Raw genomic sequence first — 22,245 nt, 5'->3', positions numbered from 1 at the left:
CGTCAACACCCTTTATCCACACCCGTCAACAGCCTATATCCACACCCGTCACACCCTATATCAACATCCGTCAACACCCTATATCCACACCCGTCAACACCCTATGCCCCCACCCGTCAACACCCTATATTCACACCCGTCACACCCTATATCCACACCCGTCAACACCCCATATCCACACCCGTCAACACCCTTTATCCACACCCGTCAACAGCCTATATCCACACCCGTCACACCCTATATCAACATCCGTCAACACCCTATATCCACACCCGTCAACACCCTATGTCCACACCCGTCAACACCCTATATCCACACCCGTCAACACCCTATGTCCACACCCGTCAACACCCTATATCCACACCCGTCAACACCCTATGTCCACACCCGTCAACACCCTATATCCACACCCGTCAACACCCTATGTCCACACCCGTCAACACCCTATATCCACACCCGTCAACACCCCATATCCACACCCGTCAACACCCTTTATCCACACCCGTCAACAGCCTATATCCACACCCGTCACACCCTATATCAACATCCGTCAACACCCTATATCCACACCCGTCAACACCCTATGTCCACACCCGTCAACACCCTATGCCCACACCCGTCAACACCCTATATGCAAACCCGTCAACACCCTATATCCACACCCGTCACACCCTATATCCACACCCGTCAACACCCTATATCCACACCCGTCAACACCTTATATCCACACCCGTCAACACCCTATATCCACACCCGTCACACCCTATTTCCACACCCGTCAACACCCTATATCCACACCCGTCAACACCCTATATCCACACCCTTCAACACCCTATGTCCACACCCGTCAACACCCTATATCCACACCTGTCAACACCCTATATCCACACCCGTCAACACCCTATGCCCACACCCGTCAACACCCTATATCCACACCCGTCAACACCCTATGCCCACACCAGTCAACACCATGTGACAGTATAGGCAATAACGTCCATGGATCGAATACACAATCAATTCCGCCGTCCACCACGTGGTCTTGTGAAGGGGATGCTGGAGACATGGATCGATCGACTCCAGGACCCAACTGGCAAAAACAATAAATTCCCATCGTAGGCCGATATATCCTATTTTATGTATGGCTCTGTGATATGGTGCCAAGTTGATGTGTCTTATCCAGTGTATATCAGAAATGTGCGGCACAAAGTTGATGTGTCCTATCGAGTGTATGTCATGGTCAAAATAAATGTATTTCTGAATATTTCATAATTTCGTAACTCAACACATTTCTTTGATAGACAGTTTGTGTGCCAGTGCGTAGATAACAATCACGCATATTGCTCTATCCAAATTGGACCGTCAAAACGATGTCGCCCGAGAATTTGTGAAGTTTGTTATATTCACCGCCCAGTATCAGTGAGTGAGTGTGTATGGTTTAACGCCGCTTTTAGCAATAGTGCCACAATATCACGACGGGGGACACAAGAAATGGGCTTTACACATTGTCGGGAATCGAACCCGTGTCTTCAGCGTGACGAGTGAACGCTTTTACCACTACCCGACCGCCTACCTTCCAGTATTAGTGAAGACAGACTTGGCTAATTATGGATATAGAATAAAAGAAGTTGAAATGTATAAGTCAATCCTGTCTTTATACATACGACAATCTCTAAATGCCACAAGCAGGTGTTGGTATTAGAGTAGTGTTGAACACAGGAGAAACTGTTACTTCGTCTGACACCATTGAAAGTAGACGTACTGTAAAGGCATTAGACCGGAGATTAATTACAATAGAAAAGTACTGTGATTGCGCGTCAGTCTCATAATCAGTCATACATCCAATGTCAGAGCAATCTGAAGGTCGTAAGTTCGATCCTCACCCGGGGAATTTCTTTTTTTTCTTCATTTATCATCACACATTAGTTCAAAACGTTTACCACGAAATACTTTACCTCTGTGTCGGCCTCTTTGAAAAATATCCTACTCTGGAAATATGTGACAAATGCAGGCATTGGATATCTAAAGAGCCATACCACATGGTGTGCTCACAACTGGGTGGCATGAAAAATGGGATGTAACTTACTTCTTCCAGGACACTAGTTATCATCTCTATCAAGAACAGGATATTAATTGTGTTTACGGGCACGCACATTATAGCTTGCATTAGGGTTCTACCACAACCTAGGCGAGTCCAACATATGGCACTTAAAAAAGCACAGTTTCCACCATGGACCCGTTTGTTGACGCATACTGGTGAGTTTTAAAAAACATAAAGCCCGATACCCGCCGTCCACACCAGGCCTCGGTAGCGCAGTAGGTAGCGCGTCAGTCTCATAATCAGTCATACGTCCAATGTCAGAGCAATCTGAAGGTCGTGAGTTCGATCCTCACCCGCGGCATTTCTTTTTTCTTCTTCATTTATCATCACACATTAGTTCAAAACGTTTACCACGAAATACTTTACCTCTGTGTCGGCCTCTTTGAAAAATATCCTACTCTGGAAATATGTGACAAATGCAGGCATCGGATATCTGAAGAGCCATACCACATGGTGTGCTCACAACCGGGTGGCATGAAAAATGGGATGTAACTTACTTCTTCCAGGACACTAGTTATCATCTCTATCAAGAACAGGATATTAATTGTGTTTACGGGCACGCACATTATAGCTTGCATTAGGGTTCTACCACAACCTAGGCGAGTCCAACATATGGCACTTAAAAAAGCACAGTTTCCACCATGGACCCGTTTGTTGATGCATACTGGTGAGTTCTAAAAAATATAAAGCCCGATACCCGCCGTCCACACCATGGCCTCGGTAGCGCAGTAGGTAGCGCGTCAGTCTTGGGGTTGCCTCCCTTGGTTTGAAAGAGGGTGGACGGTTTGACATCAGCTCCCGCGATTGTTCGTAATTTGGGATAGATATCGCCTGAAGGAGTGAGCAAGGATATGTAAAATATCATCTACACCCTCAATAATCCACGCCGATCAGAAGTAGCAACGTGTGCACGCCTTGACCTGTATAATGCTGGGACAAAGCACGGACAAGGCTCATGATGAAGAGAGACAACATGGCGGACTGTCCTCGATTGACTTTCGGAAACATGAGTACAAAAAAGAAGCGACATTAAGAGTGGATACTGGATTTGATAGAGTGAAAGCATCAGACATCATTAATGCAATAGAAGATGACTTTGGTGATGATAGTGTTTTTGCCTGTGTGCCACGAGGCGGGTGTTATGAAGTTACACTGTGTGATGAGGAAACAGCAAAAGTTGTGGCTGGGGGTATTTCTATCAAAGGAAAATCGTACAACTGTAGAATTGTTACGGATCGATTGTGTCATTTCTACATCTAACCCCATACATTGAAGACAGTCAAATCATTGACATGTTACATGCATTTGGAGTTGAGGTTATCTCCAACATCAAAAGGCATTTTATAAAAGATGCAAAGAGAAAGATCACAGATGGAACAAGGTATGTAAGAGTGAAATTTCCAGGGCAACTGAAATCACTACCTTACAGTGTACGATTTAACACTTGCGACGGCCCACAACCCTTTCGGGTCATACACAATGGACAAGTCAAAACATGTAATTTATGCTTTGAAACAGATCATGTTATGGCTGAATGTCCATCTGTGGAGTGCCGTGTGTGCCATGGACAGGGACATATAGCAAGGGCTTGTCCTCAAAAACAACGTTGTGACGTATGCAAAAACAAAATGAGTCACTGTATGTGTAATAATGACAGGAACGACAAAACAGTCACAGAACTCAGTAGAGATACTTCAGTATCGGAAGAAGAAATAGTTAATGACGATGTCACTGTTGACCCTTTCAGTGTGAATATGGAAACGATTGACAGTGAGGCAGCCAATCATGAGAATGACTGGTCGTTGTCGGCCCCCACTGATAAAATGCCGGCTGCTACATCTGTGAGAGAGCACATTATGGCTGACGATAATGTACAAGAAGGAATGAATGTAGAAAGTGAGAATGAGAGAAGAGATGATAAAAGCGAGATCGCAGATGAACGAAAGGGAGAGAAAGGGGTTAGTTCAGAGAAAATAGATGATAACACTGATGTTAAGCAGGGTACTAAGTTTAGAAAGATTCAGGGCATGAATGAAGAAAGGGTTGTGAACTTGTCAGAAGAAAGAAAGAGGAAAAAAGCAGCTAATGGAGAGAATGGCATGAGTATGAAACAGATGAGAAAGGCCAAGGCGAGAGCCAAAGCTGAGGCCAGAGCCAAAGTGGAGGCAAGAAATGATAGTGTGAATGAAAGTGAATGGGAACAGGAAGATTAATCATGTATCTCTCTTGTCAAACGTTCATTCTCATGGTGTTAATCATGTCATGGAATGTAAATGGTCTTCGTGATTTATCAAAAGTGGATCATGTTTTCACAACCGTGAAAAATTCACATGCAGACATTTGTTTTCTGCAGGAAACTTTCTGGGATGATGATTTCATCAAACAATATAAACATCTTTGGCAAGGACAAATATTTTTCAACAATTGTCCCAATGAAAAAAGAAAAGGAGTTGCAATACTTTTCTCATCACGTTTTCCCAACAAGGTAAATTTTCACAGCTGTGACAACAATGGTAGACTCTTAAAAGTTACTTTTGAAAATGACAATATTTTGTATTCATGTGTCAATCTATATGCCCCAAATAATACGACAGACAGAATTGTGTTTTTTGACACGTTAGCAACATATCTATCATGTGATAACGTGATAGCAGCGGGAGATTATAATGAGATATTAGATATATTTATGGATAGAGCATCAAATATGAAAACATTCAATATGAGAAGCAGTGATAAATTACAGGGTATTATTCATTCCAAAAATTTATGTGACATTTGGAGGTACAGAAATCCAGATAAAAGAGAATTCACAAGACAGCAAATTGCCGAAGGCGAAATGAAACAGTCTCGCATTGATTTCTTTCTGATTTCTAGATCATTAATTCCTTATGCAATAAACACATATATCAAATATTCAACTAAAAGTGATCACAATATCACCTGTCTTAATTTAGATTTCTCTCGTGTAGAGAGAGGTGCTGGATTATGGGTTTTTAATAATCAGTCATAAGTATCATCAATGAAAATTTATTGTGTTCACTCTATGAAGATGAAACATTAATATGGTGGGACAATCTCAAATATCAAGTTAAAAAATGTGCAATATATTTTAGTTGCAAAAAAAGTAAACAAGAAAAATATGAATATTATAAATTGCAAAATAATCTAAGACGTGAGTATGACAAATTATCTAAATCTCCTAATCATGATATTGCATACATCCAAAGTCTTCAAAAAGAATTGGAGATTTATGAGGAAAATAAATGTGAAGGGGCTATTCTCCGCTCAAAAGTTCAGTGGGCAATGGAATGTGATAAAAATACGTCTTTTTTCTTACATTTGGAGAAATGTAAGCAGGAATCCAACTGCATTAAAGAAATAATGACGGAAAATGGTTTAACTCGTCGAACCAAAGATATTCTTGATCATGCATATACATTCTATTCTAAATTGTATTCATCCGGAGAAACTGATTTAAATAAACAAGATAAAATTCTGAACCTAATAACTGATGTTCTTCCAGAGGAAGATCGAGATAGTCTTGATGAAGCTATTTCAATAGAAGATCTCACTAAAGCTTTAAAAGGTATGAAACGTCATAAATCGCCTGGTAATGACGGTCTCACAGTCGAATTTTATGCTGAATTTTGGGATATACTAAAACCCATATTTGCACGGGTTGTGAAATGTATTTTTGAAGAAAAAAGCATGTCAAGATCCATGAAAAAGTGTGTCGTTAGCCTCTTCTACAAAAATAAGGGTGATAAAACTGACATCAGAAATTTTAGACCAATTTCATTACTCAATGTTGATTCTAAACTTATCTCTCGTTCGCTTGCACTTAAATTAAAAACAGTTATGGCAAAAATAATTTCACCGGAACAATCATGTTGTGTTCCAGGACGAGATATTTCGGACAACATCCTATCTGTGAGAGATGTAATTGACCTCGTAGAAGACGCTAATGAAAATGCATATTTAATCACCATAGATCAAGAAAAAGCATTCGATCGTGTTTCGCATCCATTCATCTTCAGGATTTTGGAAAAACTAAACTTTGGTAAAGCTTTCATTTCATGGATTAAAACTTTATACACTGATTTAAAAAGCAGTGTCAAAATTAATGGTCACCTCACACCATATTTTCCAATTGGCCAATCTGTCAGACAAGGTGATCCGCTCAGCAGTTTAATATTTGTTATTGTTAGTCAACCTTTAAATCTGTTAATTAAGGCTGATTCATCTATTCATGGGGTAAAAATCAATAGTCATTGCTCGTCTTTAATATATCAGCATGCAGACGACACTACAGTTACAGTGTCTGATGCTCTCTCTGTATATAATACCTTTAACACTGTCAGTGAGTATTGTGATGCTACAGGGGCAAAAGTCAATTTAACAAAATCTCAAGTTTTGTGTTTAGGTACAGCCCGCACAAACAGTATGAATTTTAACTTACCAATTATTGTTAAAAATGACTGTGTCAAATTATTAGGAATTTTCCTTGGTCCAGATAAAGCTCTTTGTGAAAGTAAAAACTGGAAAATCAAAATATCGAAACTTAAATCCCTGTCGGGATTTTGGTCACAAAGAAAGTTAAGCCTGCAAGGGAAGTCTATTGTTATAAATACATTCATCATGTCAAGGTTGTGGTATACTGTGCATGTAGTGCCTGTCCCGGAGTGGGCAAGGAAAGAGATTGATTCAATCATTTCACATTTTATCTGGTGCGGTAAAACACCTCTTATCAAACATTCAACATGTTTGGGTCATTTTTTACAAGGAGGATTATCAATTCCAAGTTTAAAATACAAAATATATGCATTCAGATTAGAACTGATTAGAAAATTCTTGGATCGCAATTTTTATGCTGTATGGAAACAAACGTGTTCCATATTTATATCCCAATACATGAATATGTGTTTAACTAAAAATATTTTTAGCATTGTTTACAGTCGTCCTGGTTTGAGCCGTATCAACCCGTTCTATGCTGAGGTTCTGAAAGCATGGGACGAAATCACGTGCAGCAGGCGACTAATTGTCACGGAGCATATATTTGCCATCATAATCCACATATTTGCCATCAAGGAAAAACGCTACTGTTTACATTTTTGATTGATTCAGGTATTGTTACTGTTGCAGATATTTGTTATGAGTTTATCCCTGGCTTCCTACCACTTTCGGCAATAATAGAGATAGTAAACGACAACCGACATGATATCTCTGTGTCAACGATACAAACTGCATATTATATTATTATTCAATCTCTACCAAATGAATGGTTGCCCATTTTGTACAATAAAACGATAAATGATAACAATGGACACTATGCAGATGCTTTTATTTGCACAGATGATAGAAATATTGCTTCTAAAGAACTTACAGTCAAATTTAGTTATTCCTTATTTGTAAAAGAATTATTTTGTGAACCAACAGCCATTTCCTTCTGGGATAAATTTGCTGTTAATATCAATTGGAATAAAGAATGGAAAAATGTATTCTTCAATGACAAATCATCTGAGCAAATAGATTTGGATTTCAGATTAAGCCACAATATTATCTTCACTTATGAAAAATTGTTCAAATATGGCAAAACAGACACAAACCTTTGTCCGGTTTGTAAAAATGAAGTCGAAGATTTGTTTCACATGTTTGTATTCTGTGATGAATTATATGACACAATTTCTGTTTTTAAATCTCTGTTCACAGACTTGTTCCTAGACACTGGATTTTCATTTAATCAGCTGGTTTCCTGGCTTCTCTTTGGTTTTCAACCCGACAAATCAGTCTCTTTTCAAGATAGTATAAACATATTGCTGTCAGTATATAGAATTTCTGTTTTTAAGAAAAGAGCAATCCTATCTTTACAGCAATGCAACCTCAATCTGGAAAAACTGTTTAATTCTTATGTAAAACGTCACTTCAATCTTTTGTGGACACATTACCAATTTAAAAAACGTGCTGATATTTTTATACAGCGTTATATTATGCCAGTTAACTTCATGAAATTAGATGGAAATAAGCTGATATTTAAGCCACCCTTTCATGAATGAAATGTTTCAATAGAATATGACATAATATCAACATCTGTGATACCTTTTAAACATTTATCTGTAACATATAAATGCTTCATGTAACATATTTCCTGTAATAAAATGTTATTAAAGAAAAAAAAAAAAAAGTAGGTAGCGCGTCAGTCTCATAATCAGTCATACGTCCAATGTCAGAGCAATCTGAAGGTCGTGAGTTCGATCCTCACCCGGGGCATTTCTTTTTTTTCTTCATTTATCATCACACATTAGTTCAAAACGTTTACCACGAAATACTTTACCTCTGTATCGGCCTCTTTGAAAAATATCCTACTCTGGAAATATGTGACAAATGCAGGCATCGGATATCTGAAGGACCATACCACATGGTGTGCTCACAACTGGGTGGCATGAAAAATGGGATGAAACTTACTTCTTCCAGGACACTAGTTATCATCTCTATCAAGAACAGGATAATAATTGCGTTTACGGGCACGCACATTATAGCTTGCATTAGGGTTCTACCACAACCTTGACGATTCCAACATATGACACTAAAGAAAGCACAGTTTCCACCATGGACCCGTTTGTTGACGCATACTGGTGAGTTCTAAAAAATATAAAGCCCGATACCCGTCGTCAACACCAGGCCTCGGTAGCGCAGTAGGTAGCGCGTCAGTCTCATAATCAGTCATACGTCCAATGTCAGAGCAATCTGAAGGTCGTGAGTTCGATCCTCACCCGGGGCATTTCTTTTTTTTCTTCATTTATCATCACACATTAGTTCAAAACGTTTACCACGAAATACTTTACCTCTGTGTCGGCCTCTTTGAAAAATATCCTACTCTGGAAATATGTGACAAATGCAGGCATCGGATGTCTGAAGAACCATACCACATGGTGTGCTCACAACTGGGTGGCATGAAAAATGGGATGAAACTTACTTCTTCCAGGACACTAGTTATCATCTCTATCAAGAACAGGATAATAATTGCGTTTACGGGCACGCACATTATAGCTTGCATTAGGGTTCTACCACAACCTTGACGATTCCAACATATGACACTAAAGAAAGCACAGTTTCCACCATGGACCCGTTTGTTGACGCATACTGGTGAGTTCTAAAATATATAAAGCCCGATCCCCGCCGTCCACACCAGGCCTCGGTAGCGCAGTAGGTAGCGCGTCAGTCTCATAATCAGTCATACGTCCAATGTCAGAGCAATCTGAAGGTCGTGAGTTCGATCCTCACCCGGGGCATTTCTTTTTTTTCTTCATTTATCATCACACATTAGTTCAAAACGTTTACCACGAAATACTTTACCTCTGTGTCGGCCTCTTTGAAAAATATCCTACTCTGGAAATATGTGACAAATGCAGGCATCGGATATCTGAAGAACCATACCACATGGTGTGCTCACAACTGGGTGGCATGAAAAATGGGATGAAACTTACTTCTTCCAGGACACTAGTTATCATCTCTATCAAGAACAGGATAATAATTGCGTTTACGGGCACGCACATTATAGCTTGCATTAGGGTTCTACCACAACCTTGACGATTCCAACATATGACACTAAAGAAAGCACAGTTTCCACCATGGACCCGTTTGTTGACGCATACTGGTGAGTTCTAAAAAATATAAAGCCCGATCCCCGCAGTCCACACCAGGCCTCGGTAGCGCAGTAGGTAGCGCGTCAGTCTCATAATCAGTCATACGTCCAATGTCAGAGCAATCTGAAGGTCGTGAGTTCGATCCTCACCCGGGGCATTTCTTTTTTTTCTTCATTTATCATCACACATTAGTTCAAAACGTTTACCACGAAATACTTTACCTCTGTGTCGGCCTCTTTGAAAAATATCCTACTCTGGAAATATGTGACAAATGCAGGCATCGGATATCTGAAGAACCATACCACATGGTGTGCTCACAACTGGGTGGCATGAAAAATGGGATGAAACTTACTTCTTCCAGGACACTAGTTATCATCTCTATCAAGAACAGGATAATAATTGCGTTTACGGGCATGCACATTATAGCTTGCATTAGGGTTCTACCACAACCTTGACGATTCCAATATATGACACTTAAGAAAGCACAGTTTCCACCATGGACCCGTTTGTTGACGCATACTGGTGAGTTCTAAAAAATATAAAGCCCGATCCCCGCCGTCCACACCAGGCCTCGGTAGCGCAGTAGGTAGCGCGTCAGTCTCATAATCAGTCATACGTCCAATGTCAGAGCAATCTGAAGGTCGTGAGTTCGATCCTCACCCGGGGCATTTCTTTTTTTTCTTCATTTATCATCACACATTAGTTCAAAACGTTTACCACGAAATACTTTACCTCTGTGTCGGCCTCTTTGAAAAATATCCTACTCTGGAAATATGTGACAAATGCAGGCATCGGATATCTGAAGAATCATACCACATGGTGTGCTCACAACTGGGTGGCATGAAAAATGGGATGAAACTTACTTCTTCCAGGACACTAGTTATCATCTCTATCAAGAACAGGATAATAATTGCGTTTACGGGCATGCACATTATAGCTTGCATTAGGGTTCTACCACAACCTTGACGATTCCAATATATGACACTAAAGAAAGCGCAGTTTCCACCATGGACCCGTTTGTTGACGCATACTGGTGAGTTCTAAAAAATATAAAGCCCGATCCCCGCCGTCCACACCAGGCCTCGGTAGCGCAGTAGGTAGCGCGTCAGTCTCATAATCAGTCATACATCCAATGTCAGAGCAATCTGAAGGTCGTGAGTTCGATCCTCACCCGGGGCATTTCTTTTTTTTCTTCATTTATCATCACACATTAGTTCAAAACGTTTACCACGAAATACTTTACCTCTGTGTCGGCCTCTTTGAAAAATATCCTACTCTGGAAATATGTGACAAATGCAGGCATCGGATATCTGAAGAACCATACCACATGGTGTGCTCACAACTGGGTGGCATGAAAAATGGGATGGAACTTACTTCTTCCAGGACACTAGTTATCATCTCTAACAAGAACAGGATAATAATTGCGTTTATGGGCATGCACATTATAGCTTGCAAGGGTTCTACCACAACCTTGACGATTCCAATATATGACACTAAAGAAAGCACAGTTTCCACCATGGACCCGTTTGTTGACGCATACTGGTGAGTTCTAAAAAAATTAAAGCCCGATCCCCGCCGTCCACACCAGGCCTCGGTAGCGCAGTAGGTAGCGCGTCAGTCTCATAATCAGTCATACGTCCAATGTCAGAGCAACCTGAAGGTCGTGAGTTCGATCCTCACCCGGGGCATTTCTTTTTTTTCTTCATTTATCATCACACATTAGTTCAAAACGTTTACCACGAAATACTTTACCTCTGTGTCTGCCTCTTTGAAAAATATCCTACTCTGGAAATATGTGACAAATGCAGGCATTGGATATCTGAAGAACCATACCACATGGTGTGCTCACAACTGGGTGTCATGAAAAATGGGATGAAACTTACTTCTTCCAGGACACTAGTTATCATCTCTATCAAGAACAGGATAATAATTGCGTTTACGGGCACGCACATTATAGCTTGCATTAGGGTTCTACCACAACCTTGACGATTCCAACATATGACACTAAAGAAAGCACAGTTTCCACCATGGACCCGTTTGTTGACGCATACTGGTGAGTTCTAAAAAATATAAAGCCCGATCCCCGCCGTCCACACCAGGCCTCGGTAGCGCAGTAGGTAGCGCGTCAGTCTCATAATCAGTCATACGTCCAATGTCAGAGCAATCTGAAGGTCGTGAGTTCGATCCTCACCCGGGGCATTTCTTTTTTTTCTTCATTTATCATCACACATTAGTTCAAAACGTTTACCACGAAATACTTTACCTCTGTGTCGGCCTCTTTGAAAAATATCCTACTCTGGAAATATGTGACAAATGCAGGCATCGGATATCTGAAGAATCATACCACATGGTGTGCTCACAACTGGGTGGCATGAAAAATGGGATGAAACTTACTTCTTCCAGGACACTAGTTATCATCTCTATCAAGAACAGGATAATAATTGCGTTTACGGGCATGCACATTATAGCTTGCATTAGGGTTCTACCACAACCTTGACGATTCCAATATATGACACTAAAGAAAGCGCAGTTTCCACCATGGACCCGTTTGTTGACGCATACTGGTGAGTTCTAAAAAATATAAAGCCCGATCCCCGCCGTCCACACCAGGCCTCGGTAGCGCAGTAGGTAGCGCGTCAGTCTCATAATCAGTCATACATCCAATGTCAGAGCAATCTGAAGGTCGTGAGTTCGATCCTCACCCGGGGCATTTCTTTTTTTTCTTCATTTATCATCACACATTAGTTCAAAACGTTTACCACGAAATACTTTACCTCTGTGTCGGCCTCTTTGAAAAATATCCTACTCTGGAAATATGTGACAAATGCAGGCATCGGATATCTGAAGAACCATACCACATGGTGTGCTCACAACTGGGTGGCATGAAAAATGGGATGGAACTTACTTCTTCCAGGACACTAGTTATCATCTCTAACAAGAACAGGATAATAATTGCGTTTATGGGCATGCACATTATAGCTTGCAAGGGTTCTACCACAACCTTGACGATTCCAATATATGACACTAAAGAAAGCACAGTTTCCACCATGGACCCGTTTGTTGACGCATACTGGTGAGTTCTAAAAAAATTAAAGCCCGATCCCCGCCGTCCACACCAGGCCTCGGTAGCGCAGTAGGTAGCGCGTCAGTCTCATAATCAGTCATACGTCCAATGTCAGAGCAACCTGAAGGTCGTGAGTTCGATCCTCACCCGGGGCATTTCTTTTTTTTCTTCATTTATCATCACACATTAGTTCAAAACGTTTACCACGAAATACTTTACCTCTGTGTCTGCCTCTTTGAAAAATATCCTACTCTGGAAATATGTGACAAATGCAGGCATTGGATATCTGAAGAACCATACCACATGGTGTGCTCACAACTGGGTGTCATGAAAAATGGGATGAAACTTACTTCTTCCAGGACACTAGTTATCATCTCTATCAAGAACAGGATAATAATTGCGTTTACGGGCACGCACATTATAGCTTGCATTAGGGTTCTACCACAACCTTGACGATTCCAACATATGACACTAAAGAAAGCACAGTTTCCACCATGGACCCGTTTGTTGACGCATACTGGTGAGTTCTAAAAAATATAAAGCCCGATCCCCGCCGTCCACACCAGGCCTCGGTAGCGCAGTAGGTAGCGCGTTAGTCTCATAATCAGTCATATGTCCAATGTCAGAGCAATCTGAAGGTCGTGAGTTCGATCCTCACCCGGGGCATTTCTTTTTTGTCTTCATTTATCATCACACATTAGTTCAAAACGTTTACCACGAAATACTTTACCTCTGTGTCGGCCTCTTTGAAAAATATCCTACTCTGGAAATATGTGACAAATGCAGGCATTGGATATTTGAAGAACCATACCACATGGTGTGATCACAACTGGGTGGCATGAAAAATGGGATGAAACTTACTTCTTCCAGGACACTAGTTATCATCTCTTATCAAGAACAGGATATTAGTTGCGTTTACGGGCACGCACATTATAGCTTGCATTAGGGTTCTACCACAACCTAGGTGAGTCCAACATATGACACTTAAAAAAAGCACAGTTTCCACCATGGACCCGTTTGTTGACGCATACTGGTGAGTTCTAAAAAATATAAAGCCCGATCCCCGCCGTCCACACCAGGCCTCGGTAGCGCAGTAGGTAGCGCGTCAGTCTCATAATCAGTCATACGTCCAATGTCAGAGCAATCTGAAGGTCGTGAGTTCGATCCTCACCCGGGGCATTTCTTTTTTTCTTCATTTATCATCACACATTAGTTCAAAACGTTTACCACGAAATACTTTACCTCTGTGTCGGCCTCTTTGAAAAATATCCTACTCTGGAAATATGTGACAAATGCAGGCATCGGATATCTGAAGAACCATACCACATGGTGTGCTCACAACTGGGTGGCATGAAAAATGGGATGAAACTTACTTCTTCCAGGACACTAGTTATCATCTCTATCAAGAACAGGATAATAATTGCGTTTACGGGCACGCACATTATAGCTTGCATTAGGGTTCTACCACAACCTTGACGATTCCAACATATGACACTAAAGAAAGCACAGTTTCCACCATGGACCCGTTTGTTGACGCATACTGGTGAGTTCTAAAAAATATAAAGCCCGATCCCCGCAGTCCACACCAGGCCTCGGTAGCGCAGTAGGTAGCGCGTCAGTCTCATAATCAGTCATACGTCCAATGTCAGAGCAATCTGAAGGTCGTGAGTTCGATCCTCACCCGGGGCATTTCTTTTTTTTCTTCATTTATCATCACACATTAGTTCAAAACGTTTACCACGAAATACTTTACCTCTGTGTCGGCCTCTTTGAAAAATATCCTACTCTGGAAATATGTGACAAATGCAGGCATCGGATATCTGAAGAACCATACCACATGGTGTGCTCACAACTGGGTGGCATGAAAAATGGGATGAAACTTACTTCTTCCAGGACACTAGTTATCATCTCTAACAAGAACAGGATAATAATTGCGTTTACGGGCACGCACATTATAGCTTGCATTAGGGTTCTACCACAACCTTGACGATTCCAACATATGACACTAAAGAAAGCACAGTTTCCACCATGGACCCGTTTGTTGACGCATACTGGTGAGTTCTAAAAAATATAAAGCCCGATCCCCGCCGTCCACACCAGGCCTCGGTAGCGCAGTAGGTAGCGCGTCAGTCTCATAATCAGTCATACGTCCAATGTCAGAGCAATCTGAAGGTCGTGAGTTCGATCCTCACCCGGGGCATTTCTTTTTTTTCTTCATTTATCATCACACATTAGTTCAAAACGTTTACCACGAAATACTTTACCTCTGTGTCGGCCTCTTTGAAAAATATCCTACTCTGGAAATATGTGACAAATGCAGGCATCGGATATCTGAAGAACCATACCACATGGTGTGCTCACAACTGGGTGGCATGAAAAATGGGATGAAACTTACTTCTTCCAGGACACTAGTTATCATCTCTATCAAGAACAGGATAATAATTGCGTTTACGGGCACGTACATTATAGCTTGCATTAGGGTTCTACCACAACCTTGACGATTCCAAAATATGACACTAAAGAAAGCACAGTTTCCACCATGGACCCGTTTGTTGACGCATACTGGTGAGTTCTAAAAAATATAAAGCCCGATCCCCGCAGTCCACACCAGGCCTCGGTAGCGCAGTAGGTAGCGCGTCAGTCTCATAATCAGTCATACGTCCAATGTCAGAGCAATCTGAAGGTCGTGAGTTCGATTCTCACCCGGGGCATTTTTTTTTTTTCTTCATTTATCATCACACATTAGTTCAAAACGTTTACCACGAAATACTTTACCTCTGTGTCGGCCTCTTTGAAAAATATCCAGGACACTAGTTATCATCTCTATCAAGAACAGGATAATAATTGCGTTTACGGGCATGCACATTATAGCTTGCATTAGGGTTCTACCACAACCTTGACGATTCCAACATATGACACTAAAGAAAGCACAGTTTCCACCATGGACCCGTTTGTTGATGCATATTGGTGAGTTCTAAAAAATTTAAAGCCCGATCCCCGCCGTCCACACCAGGCCTCGGTAGCGCAGTAGGTAGCGCGTCAGTCTCATAATCAGTCATACGTCCAATGTCAGAGCAATCTGAAGGTCGTGAGTTCGATCCTCACCCGGGGCATTTCTTTTTTTTCTTCATTTATCATCACACATTAGTTCAAAACGTTTACCACGAAATACTTTACCTCTGTGTCGGCCTCTTTGAAAAATATCCTACTCTGGAAATATGTGACAAATGCAGGCATCGGATATCTGAAGAACCATACCACATGGTGTGCTCACAACTGGGTGGCATGAAAAATGGGATGAAACTTACTTCTTCCAGGACACTAGTTATCATCTCTATCAAGAACAGGATAATAATTGCGTTTACGGGCACGCACATTATAGCTTGCATTAGGGTTCTACCACAACCTTGACGATTCCAACATATGACACTAAAGAAAGCACAGTTTCCACCATTGACCCGTTTGTTGACGCATACTGGTGAGTTCTAAAAAATATAAAGCCCGATCACGAAATACTTTACCTCTGTGTCGGCGTCTTTGAAAAATATCCTACTCTGGAAATATGTGACAAATGCAGGCATCGGATATCTGAAGAACCATACCACATGGTGTGCTCACAACTGGGTGGCATGAAAAATGGGATGAAACTTACTTCTTCCAGGACACTAGTTATCATCTCTATCAAGAACAGGATAATAATTGCGTTTACGGGCATGCACATTATAGCTTGCATTAGGGTTCTACCACAACCTTGACGATTCCAATATATGACACTAAAGAAAGCACAGTTTCCACCATGGACCCGTTTGTTGACGCATATTGGTGAGTTCTAAAAAATATAAAGCCCGATCCCCGCCGTCCACACCAGGCCTCGGTAGCGCAGTAGGTAGCGCGTCAGTCTCATAATCAGTCATACGTCCAATGTCAGAGCAATCTGAAGGTCGTGAGTTCGATCCTCACCCGGGGCATTTCTTTTTTGTCTTCATTTATCATCACACATTAGTTCAAAACGTTTACCACGAAATACTTTACCTCTGTGTCGGCCTCTTTGAAAAATATCCTACTCTGGAAATATGTGACAAATGCAGGCATCGGATATCTGAAGAACCATACCACATGGTGTGCTCACAACTGGGTGGCATGAAAAATGGGATGAAACTTACTTCTTCCAGGACACTAGTTATCATCTCTATCAAGAACAGGATAATAATTGCGTTTACGGGCACGCACATTATAGCTTGCATAAGGGTTCTACCACAACCTTGACGATTCCAATATATGACACTAAAGAAAGCACAGTTTCCACCATGGACCCGTTTGTTGACGCATACTGGTGAGTTCTAAAAAATTTAAAGCCCGATCCCCACCGTCCACACCAGGCCTCGGTAGCGCAGTAGGTAGCGCGTCAGTCTCATAATCAGTCATACGTCCAATGTCAGAGCAATCTGAAGGTCGTGAGTTCGATCCTCACCCGGGGCATTTCTTTTTTTTCTTCATTTATCATCACACATTAGTTCAAAACGTTTACCACGAAATACTTTACCTCTGTGTCGGCCTCTTTGAAAAATATCCTACTCTGGAAATATGTGACAAATGCAGGCATCGGATATCTGAAGAACCATACCACATGGTGTGCTCACAACTGGGTGGCATGAAAAATGGGATGAAACTTACTTCTTCCAGGACACTAGTTATCATCTCTATCAAGAACAGGATAATAATTGCGTTTACGGGCACGCACATTATAGCTTGCATTAGGGTTCTACCACAACCTTGACGATTCCAATATATGACACTAAAGAAAGCACAGTTTCCACCATGGACCCGTTTGTTGACGCATACTGGTGAGTTCTAAAAAATTTAAAGCCCGATCCCCGCCGTCCACACCAGGCCTCGGTAGCGCAGTAGGTAGCGCGTCAGTCTCATAATCAGTCATACGTCCAATGTCAGAGCAATCTGAAGGTCGTGAGTTCGATCCTCACCCGGGGCATTTCTTTTTTTTCTTCATTTATCATCACACATTAGTTCAAAACGTTTACCACGAAATACTTTACCTCTGTGTCGGCCTCTTTGAAAAATATCCTACTCTGGAAATATGTGACAAATGCAGGCATCGGATATCTGAAGAACCATACCACATGGTGTGCTCACAACTGGGTGGCATGAAAAATGGGATGAAACTTACTTCTTCCAGGACACTAGTTATCATTTCTAACAAGAACAGGATAATAATTGCGTTTACGGGCATGCACATTATAGCTTGCATTAGGGTTCTACCACAACCTAGACGAGTCCAACATATGGCACTTAAAAAAGCACAGTTTCCACCATGGACCCGTTTGTTGACGCATACTGGTGAGTTCTAAAAAATATAAAGCCCGATCCCCGCCGTTCACACCAGGCCTCGGTAGCGCAGTAGGTAGCGCGTCAGTCTCATAATCAGTCATACGTCCAATGTCAGAGCAATCTGAAGGTCGTGAGTTCGATCCTCACCCGGGGCATTTCTTTTTTGTCTTCATTTATCATCACACATTAGTTCAAAACGTTTACCACGAAATACTTTACCTCTGTGTCGGCCTCTTTGAAAAATATCCTACTCTGGAAATATGTGACAAATGCAGGCATCGGATATCTGAAGAACCATACCACATGGTGTGCTCACAACTGGGTGGCATGAAAAATGGGATGAAACTTACTTCTTCCAGGACACTAGTTATCATCTCTATCAAGAACAGGATAATAATTGCGTTTACGGGCACGCACATTATAGCTTGCATTAGGGTTCTACCACAACCTTGACGATTCCAACATATGACACTAAAGAAAGCACAGTTTCCACCATGGACCCGTTTGTTGACGCATACTGGTGAGTTCTAAAAAATTTAAAGCCCGATCCCCGCCGTCCACACCAGGCCTCGGTAGCGCAGTAGGTAGCGCGTCAGTCTCATAATCAGTCATACGTCCAATGTCAGAGCAATCTGAAGGTCGTGAGTTCGATCCTCACCCGGGGCATTTCTTTTTTTTCTTCATTTATCATCACACATTAGTTCAAAACGTTTACCACGAAATACTTTACCTCTGTGTCGGCCTCTTTGAAAAATATCCTACTCTGGAAATATGTGACAAATGCAGGCATCGGATATCTGAAGAACCATACCACATGGTGTGCTCACAACTGGGTGGCATGAAAAATGGGATGGAACTTACTTCTTCCAGGACACTAGTTATCATCTCTAACAAGAACAGGATAATAATTGCGTTTACGGGCATGCACATTATAGCTTGCATTAGGGTTCTACCACAACCTAGACGAGTCCAACATATGGCACTTAAAAAAGCACAGTTTCCACCATGGACCCGTTTGTTGACGCATACTGGTGAGTTCTAAAATATATAAAGCCCGATCCCCGCCTTTCACACCAGGCCTCGGTAGCGCAGTAGGTAGCGCGTCAGTCTCATAATCAGTCATACGTCCAATGTCAGAGCAATCTGAAGGTCGTGAGTTCGATCCTCACCCGGGGCATTTCTTTTTTGTCTTCATTTATCATCACACATTAGTTCAAAACGTTTACCACGAAATACTTTACCTCTGTGTCGGCCTCTTTGAAAAATATCCTACTCTGGAAATATGTGACAAATGCAGGCATCGGATATCTGAAGAACCATACCACATGGTGTGCTCACAACTGGGTGGCATGAAAAATGGGATGGAACTTACTTCTTCCAGGACACTAGTTATCATCTCTAACAAGAACAGGATAATAATTGCGTTTACGGGCATGCACATTATAGCTTGCATTAGGGTTCTACCACAACCTAGACGAGTCCAACATATGGCACTTAAAAAAGCACAGTTTCCACCATGGACCCGTTTGTTGACGCATACTGGTGAGTTCTAAAATATATAAAGCCCGATCCCCGCCGTTCACACCAGGCCTCGGTAGCGCAGTAGGTAGCGCGTCAGTCTCATAATCAGTCATACGTCCAATGTCAGAGCAATCTGAAGGTCGTGAGTTCGATCCTCACCCGGGGCATTTCTTTTTTGTCTTCATTTATCATCACACATTAGTTCAAAACGTTTACCACGAAATACTTTACCTCTGTGTCGGCCTCTTTGAAAAATATCCTACTCTGGAAATATGTGACAAATGCAGGCATCGGATATCTGAAGAACCATACCACATGGTGTGCTCACAACTGGGTGGCATGAAAAATGGGATGAAACTTACTTCTTCCAGGACACTAGTTATCATCTCTATCAAGAACAGGATAATAATTGCGTTTACGGGCATGCACATTATAGCTTGCATTAGGGTTCTACCACAACCTTGACGATTCCAATATATGACACTAAAGAAAGCACAGTTTCCACCATGGACCCGTTTGTTGACGCATACTGGTGAGTTCTAAAAAATTTAAAGCCCGATCCCCACCGTCCACACCAGGCCTCGGTAGCGCAGTAGGTAGCGCGTCAGTCTCATAATCAGTCATACGTCCAATGTCAGAGCAATCTGAAGGTCGTGAGTTCGATCCTCACCCGGGGCATTTCTTTTTTTTCTTCATTTATCATCACACATTAGTTCAAAACGTTTACCACGAAATACTTTACCTCTGTGTCGGCCTCTTTGAAAAATATCCTACTCTGGAAATATGTGACAAATGCAGGCATCGGATATCTGAAGAACCATACCACATGGTGTGCTCACAACTGGGTGGCATGAAAAATGGGATGGAACTTACTTCTTCCAGGACACTAGTTATCATCTCTAACAAGAACAGGATAATAATTGCGTTTACGGGCATGCACATTATAGCTTGCATTAGGGTTCTACCACAACCTAGACGAGTCCAACATATGGCACTTAAAAAAGCACAGTTTCCACCATGGACCCGTTTGTTGACGCATACTGGTGAGTTCTAAAATATATAAAGCCCGATCCCCGCCGTTCACACCAGGCCTCGGTAGCGCAGTAGGTAGCGCGTCAGTCTCATAATCAGTCATACGTCCAATGTCAGAGCAATCTGAAGGTCGTGAGTTCGATCCTCACCTGGGGCATTTCTTTTTTGTCTTCATTTATCATCACACATTAGTTCAAAACGTTTACCACGAAATACTTTACCTCTGTGTCGGCCTCTTTGAAAAATATCCTACTCTGGAAATATGTGACAAATGCAGGCATCGGATATCTGAAGAACCATACCACATGGTGTGCTCACAACTGGGTGGCATGAAAAATGGGATGAAACTTACTTCTTCCAGGACACTAGTTATCATCTCTATCAAGAACAGGATAATAATTGCGTTTACGGGCATGCACATTATAGCTTGCATAAGGGTTCTACCACAACCTTGACGATTCCAATATATGACACTAAAGAAAGCACAGTTTCCACCATGGACCCGTTTGTTGACGCATACTGGTGAGTTCTAAAAAATTTAAAGCCCGATCCCCGCCGTCCACACCAGGCCTCGGTAGCGCAGTAGGTAGCGCGTCAGTCTCATAATCAGTCATACGTCCAATGTCAGAGCAATCTGAAGGTCGTGAGTTCGATCCTCACCCGGGGCATTTCTTTTTTTTCTTCATTTATCATCACACATTAGTTCAAAACGTTTACCACGAAATACTTTACCTCTGTGTCGGCCTCTTTGAAAAATATCCTACTCTGGAAATATGTGACAAATGCAGGCATCGGATATCTGAAGAACCATACCACATGGTGTGCTCACAACTGGGTGGCATGAAAAATGGGATGAAACTTACTTCTTCCAGGACACTAGTTATCATCTCTTATCAAGAACAGGATAATATATGCGTTTACGGGCACGCACATTATAGCTTGCATTAGGGTTCTACCACAACCTTGACGATTCCAACATATGACACTAAAGAAAGCACAGTTTCCACCATGGACCCGTTTGTTGACGCATACTGGTGAGTTCTAAAAAATTTAAAGCCCGATCCCCGCCGTCCACACCAGGCCTCGGTAGCGCAGTAGGTAGCGCGTCAGTCTCATAATCAGTCATACGTCCAATGTCAGAGCAATCTGAAGGTCGTGAGTTCGATCCTCACCCGGGGCATTTCTTTTTTTTCTTCATTTATCATCACACATTAGTTCAAAACGTTTACCACGAAATACTTTACCTCTGTGTCGGCCTCTTTGAAAAATATCCTACTCTGGAAATATGTGACAAATGCAGGCATCGGATATCTGAAGAACCATACCACATGGTGTGCTCACAACTGGGTGGCATGAAAAATGGGATGGAACTTACTTCTTCCAGGACACTAGTTATCATCTCTAACAAGAACAGGATAATAATTGCGTTTACGGGCATGCACATTATAGCTTGCATTAGGGTTCTACCACAACCTAGACGAGTCCAACATATGGCACTTAAAAAAGCACAGTTTCCACCATGGACCCGTTTGTTGACGCAT

General features: G+C 41.8%; 27 non-coding genes across 27 annotated transcripts; all 27 read left to right on the top strand.

The window, feature by feature from the left end:
• Window positions 1–2,299: 2,299 nt before the first annotated feature.
• On the top strand, window positions 2,300–2,399 carry Trnam-cau (transfer RNA methionine (anticodon CAU)). Its single transcript has 2 exons — window positions 2,300–2,336; window positions 2,364–2,399. It is a non-coding gene; the product is annotated as a tRNA-Met (tRNA).
• Window positions 2,400–8,776: 6,377 nt separating this feature from the next.
• Trnam-cau (transfer RNA methionine (anticodon CAU)) lies at window positions 8,777–8,876 on the top strand. Its single transcript has 2 exons — window positions 8,777–8,813; window positions 8,841–8,876. It is a non-coding gene; the product is annotated as a tRNA-Met (tRNA).
• A 411-nt stretch (window positions 8,877–9,287) lies between these two features.
• Window positions 9,288–9,387, top strand: Trnam-cau (transfer RNA methionine (anticodon CAU)). The gene is made up of 2 exons: window positions 9,288–9,324; window positions 9,352–9,387. It is a non-coding gene; the product is annotated as a tRNA-Met (tRNA).
• A 411-nt stretch (window positions 9,388–9,798) lies between these two features.
• Window positions 9,799–9,898, top strand: Trnam-cau (transfer RNA methionine (anticodon CAU)). The gene is made up of 2 exons: window positions 9,799–9,835; window positions 9,863–9,898. It is a non-coding gene; the product is annotated as a tRNA-Met (tRNA).
• Window positions 9,899–10,309: 411 nt separating this feature from the next.
• Window positions 10,310–10,409, top strand: Trnam-cau (transfer RNA methionine (anticodon CAU)). The gene is made up of 2 exons: window positions 10,310–10,346; window positions 10,374–10,409. It is a non-coding gene; the product is annotated as a tRNA-Met (tRNA).
• A 411-nt stretch (window positions 10,410–10,820) lies between these two features.
• On the top strand, window positions 10,821–10,920 carry Trnam-cau (transfer RNA methionine (anticodon CAU)). Its single transcript has 2 exons — window positions 10,821–10,857; window positions 10,885–10,920. It is a non-coding gene; the product is annotated as a tRNA-Met (tRNA).
• A 409-nt stretch (window positions 10,921–11,329) lies between these two features.
• Trnam-cau (transfer RNA methionine (anticodon CAU)) lies at window positions 11,330–11,429 on the top strand. The gene is made up of 2 exons: window positions 11,330–11,366; window positions 11,394–11,429. It is a non-coding gene; the product is annotated as a tRNA-Met (tRNA).
• Window positions 11,430–11,840: 411 nt separating this feature from the next.
• On the top strand, window positions 11,841–11,940 carry Trnam-cau (transfer RNA methionine (anticodon CAU)). Its single transcript has 2 exons — window positions 11,841–11,877; window positions 11,905–11,940. It is a non-coding gene; the product is annotated as a tRNA-Met (tRNA).
• Window positions 11,941–12,351: 411 nt separating this feature from the next.
• On the top strand, window positions 12,352–12,451 carry Trnam-cau (transfer RNA methionine (anticodon CAU)). Its single transcript has 2 exons — window positions 12,352–12,388; window positions 12,416–12,451. It is a non-coding gene; the product is annotated as a tRNA-Met (tRNA).
• A 409-nt stretch (window positions 12,452–12,860) lies between these two features.
• On the top strand, window positions 12,861–12,960 carry Trnam-cau (transfer RNA methionine (anticodon CAU)). Its single transcript has 2 exons — window positions 12,861–12,897; window positions 12,925–12,960. It is a non-coding gene; the product is annotated as a tRNA-Met (tRNA).
• Window positions 12,961–13,371: 411 nt separating this feature from the next.
• On the top strand, window positions 13,372–13,471 carry Trnam-cau (transfer RNA methionine (anticodon CAU)). The gene is made up of 2 exons: window positions 13,372–13,408; window positions 13,436–13,471. It is a non-coding gene; the product is annotated as a tRNA-Met (tRNA).
• A 413-nt stretch (window positions 13,472–13,884) lies between these two features.
• On the top strand, window positions 13,885–13,984 carry Trnam-cau (transfer RNA methionine (anticodon CAU)). The gene is made up of 2 exons: window positions 13,885–13,921; window positions 13,949–13,984. It is a non-coding gene; the product is annotated as a tRNA-Met (tRNA).
• Window positions 13,985–14,394: 410 nt separating this feature from the next.
• On the top strand, window positions 14,395–14,494 carry Trnam-cau (transfer RNA methionine (anticodon CAU)). Its single transcript has 2 exons — window positions 14,395–14,431; window positions 14,459–14,494. It is a non-coding gene; the product is annotated as a tRNA-Met (tRNA).
• Window positions 14,495–14,905: 411 nt separating this feature from the next.
• On the top strand, window positions 14,906–15,005 carry Trnam-cau (transfer RNA methionine (anticodon CAU)). Its single transcript has 2 exons — window positions 14,906–14,942; window positions 14,970–15,005. It is a non-coding gene; the product is annotated as a tRNA-Met (tRNA).
• A 411-nt stretch (window positions 15,006–15,416) lies between these two features.
• On the top strand, window positions 15,417–15,516 carry Trnam-cau (transfer RNA methionine (anticodon CAU)). The gene is made up of 2 exons: window positions 15,417–15,453; window positions 15,481–15,516. It is a non-coding gene; the product is annotated as a tRNA-Met (tRNA).
• A 302-nt stretch (window positions 15,517–15,818) lies between these two features.
• Window positions 15,819–15,918, top strand: Trnam-cau (transfer RNA methionine (anticodon CAU)). The gene is made up of 2 exons: window positions 15,819–15,855; window positions 15,883–15,918. It is a non-coding gene; the product is annotated as a tRNA-Met (tRNA).
• Window positions 15,919–16,673: 755 nt separating this feature from the next.
• Trnam-cau (transfer RNA methionine (anticodon CAU)) lies at window positions 16,674–16,773 on the top strand. The gene is made up of 2 exons: window positions 16,674–16,710; window positions 16,738–16,773. It is a non-coding gene; the product is annotated as a tRNA-Met (tRNA).
• A 411-nt stretch (window positions 16,774–17,184) lies between these two features.
• Trnam-cau (transfer RNA methionine (anticodon CAU)) lies at window positions 17,185–17,284 on the top strand. Its single transcript has 2 exons — window positions 17,185–17,221; window positions 17,249–17,284. It is a non-coding gene; the product is annotated as a tRNA-Met (tRNA).
• Window positions 17,285–17,695: 411 nt separating this feature from the next.
• Window positions 17,696–17,795, top strand: Trnam-cau (transfer RNA methionine (anticodon CAU)). Its single transcript has 2 exons — window positions 17,696–17,732; window positions 17,760–17,795. It is a non-coding gene; the product is annotated as a tRNA-Met (tRNA).
• A 411-nt stretch (window positions 17,796–18,206) lies between these two features.
• Trnam-cau (transfer RNA methionine (anticodon CAU)) lies at window positions 18,207–18,306 on the top strand. The gene is made up of 2 exons: window positions 18,207–18,243; window positions 18,271–18,306. It is a non-coding gene; the product is annotated as a tRNA-Met (tRNA).
• A 411-nt stretch (window positions 18,307–18,717) lies between these two features.
• Window positions 18,718–18,817, top strand: Trnam-cau (transfer RNA methionine (anticodon CAU)). The gene is made up of 2 exons: window positions 18,718–18,754; window positions 18,782–18,817. It is a non-coding gene; the product is annotated as a tRNA-Met (tRNA).
• A 411-nt stretch (window positions 18,818–19,228) lies between these two features.
• Trnam-cau (transfer RNA methionine (anticodon CAU)) lies at window positions 19,229–19,328 on the top strand. Its single transcript has 2 exons — window positions 19,229–19,265; window positions 19,293–19,328. It is a non-coding gene; the product is annotated as a tRNA-Met (tRNA).
• A 411-nt stretch (window positions 19,329–19,739) lies between these two features.
• Window positions 19,740–19,839, top strand: Trnam-cau (transfer RNA methionine (anticodon CAU)). Its single transcript has 2 exons — window positions 19,740–19,776; window positions 19,804–19,839. It is a non-coding gene; the product is annotated as a tRNA-Met (tRNA).
• Window positions 19,840–20,250: 411 nt separating this feature from the next.
• Window positions 20,251–20,350, top strand: Trnam-cau (transfer RNA methionine (anticodon CAU)). Its single transcript has 2 exons — window positions 20,251–20,287; window positions 20,315–20,350. It is a non-coding gene; the product is annotated as a tRNA-Met (tRNA).
• A 411-nt stretch (window positions 20,351–20,761) lies between these two features.
• Trnam-cau (transfer RNA methionine (anticodon CAU)) lies at window positions 20,762–20,861 on the top strand. Its single transcript has 2 exons — window positions 20,762–20,798; window positions 20,826–20,861. It is a non-coding gene; the product is annotated as a tRNA-Met (tRNA).
• Window positions 20,862–21,272: 411 nt separating this feature from the next.
• Trnam-cau (transfer RNA methionine (anticodon CAU)) lies at window positions 21,273–21,372 on the top strand. Its single transcript has 2 exons — window positions 21,273–21,309; window positions 21,337–21,372. It is a non-coding gene; the product is annotated as a tRNA-Met (tRNA).
• A 412-nt stretch (window positions 21,373–21,784) lies between these two features.
• On the top strand, window positions 21,785–21,884 carry Trnam-cau (transfer RNA methionine (anticodon CAU)). The gene is made up of 2 exons: window positions 21,785–21,821; window positions 21,849–21,884. It is a non-coding gene; the product is annotated as a tRNA-Met (tRNA).
• Window positions 21,885–22,245: the final 361 nt, after the last annotated feature.

The sequence above is a fragment of the Haliotis cracherodii genome, unplaced genomic scaffold, assembly GCF_022045235.1.
Source record: "Haliotis cracherodii isolate W230 unplaced genomic scaffold, xgHalCrac1.p SCAF_13, whole genome shotgun sequence".
NCBI lineage: Eukaryota > Metazoa > Mollusca > Gastropoda > Lepetellida > Haliotidae > Haliotis > Haliotis cracherodii.
Note: the sequence above shows the minus strand (reverse complement) of the source record. Positions and strands in the feature narration are given on the sequence as shown.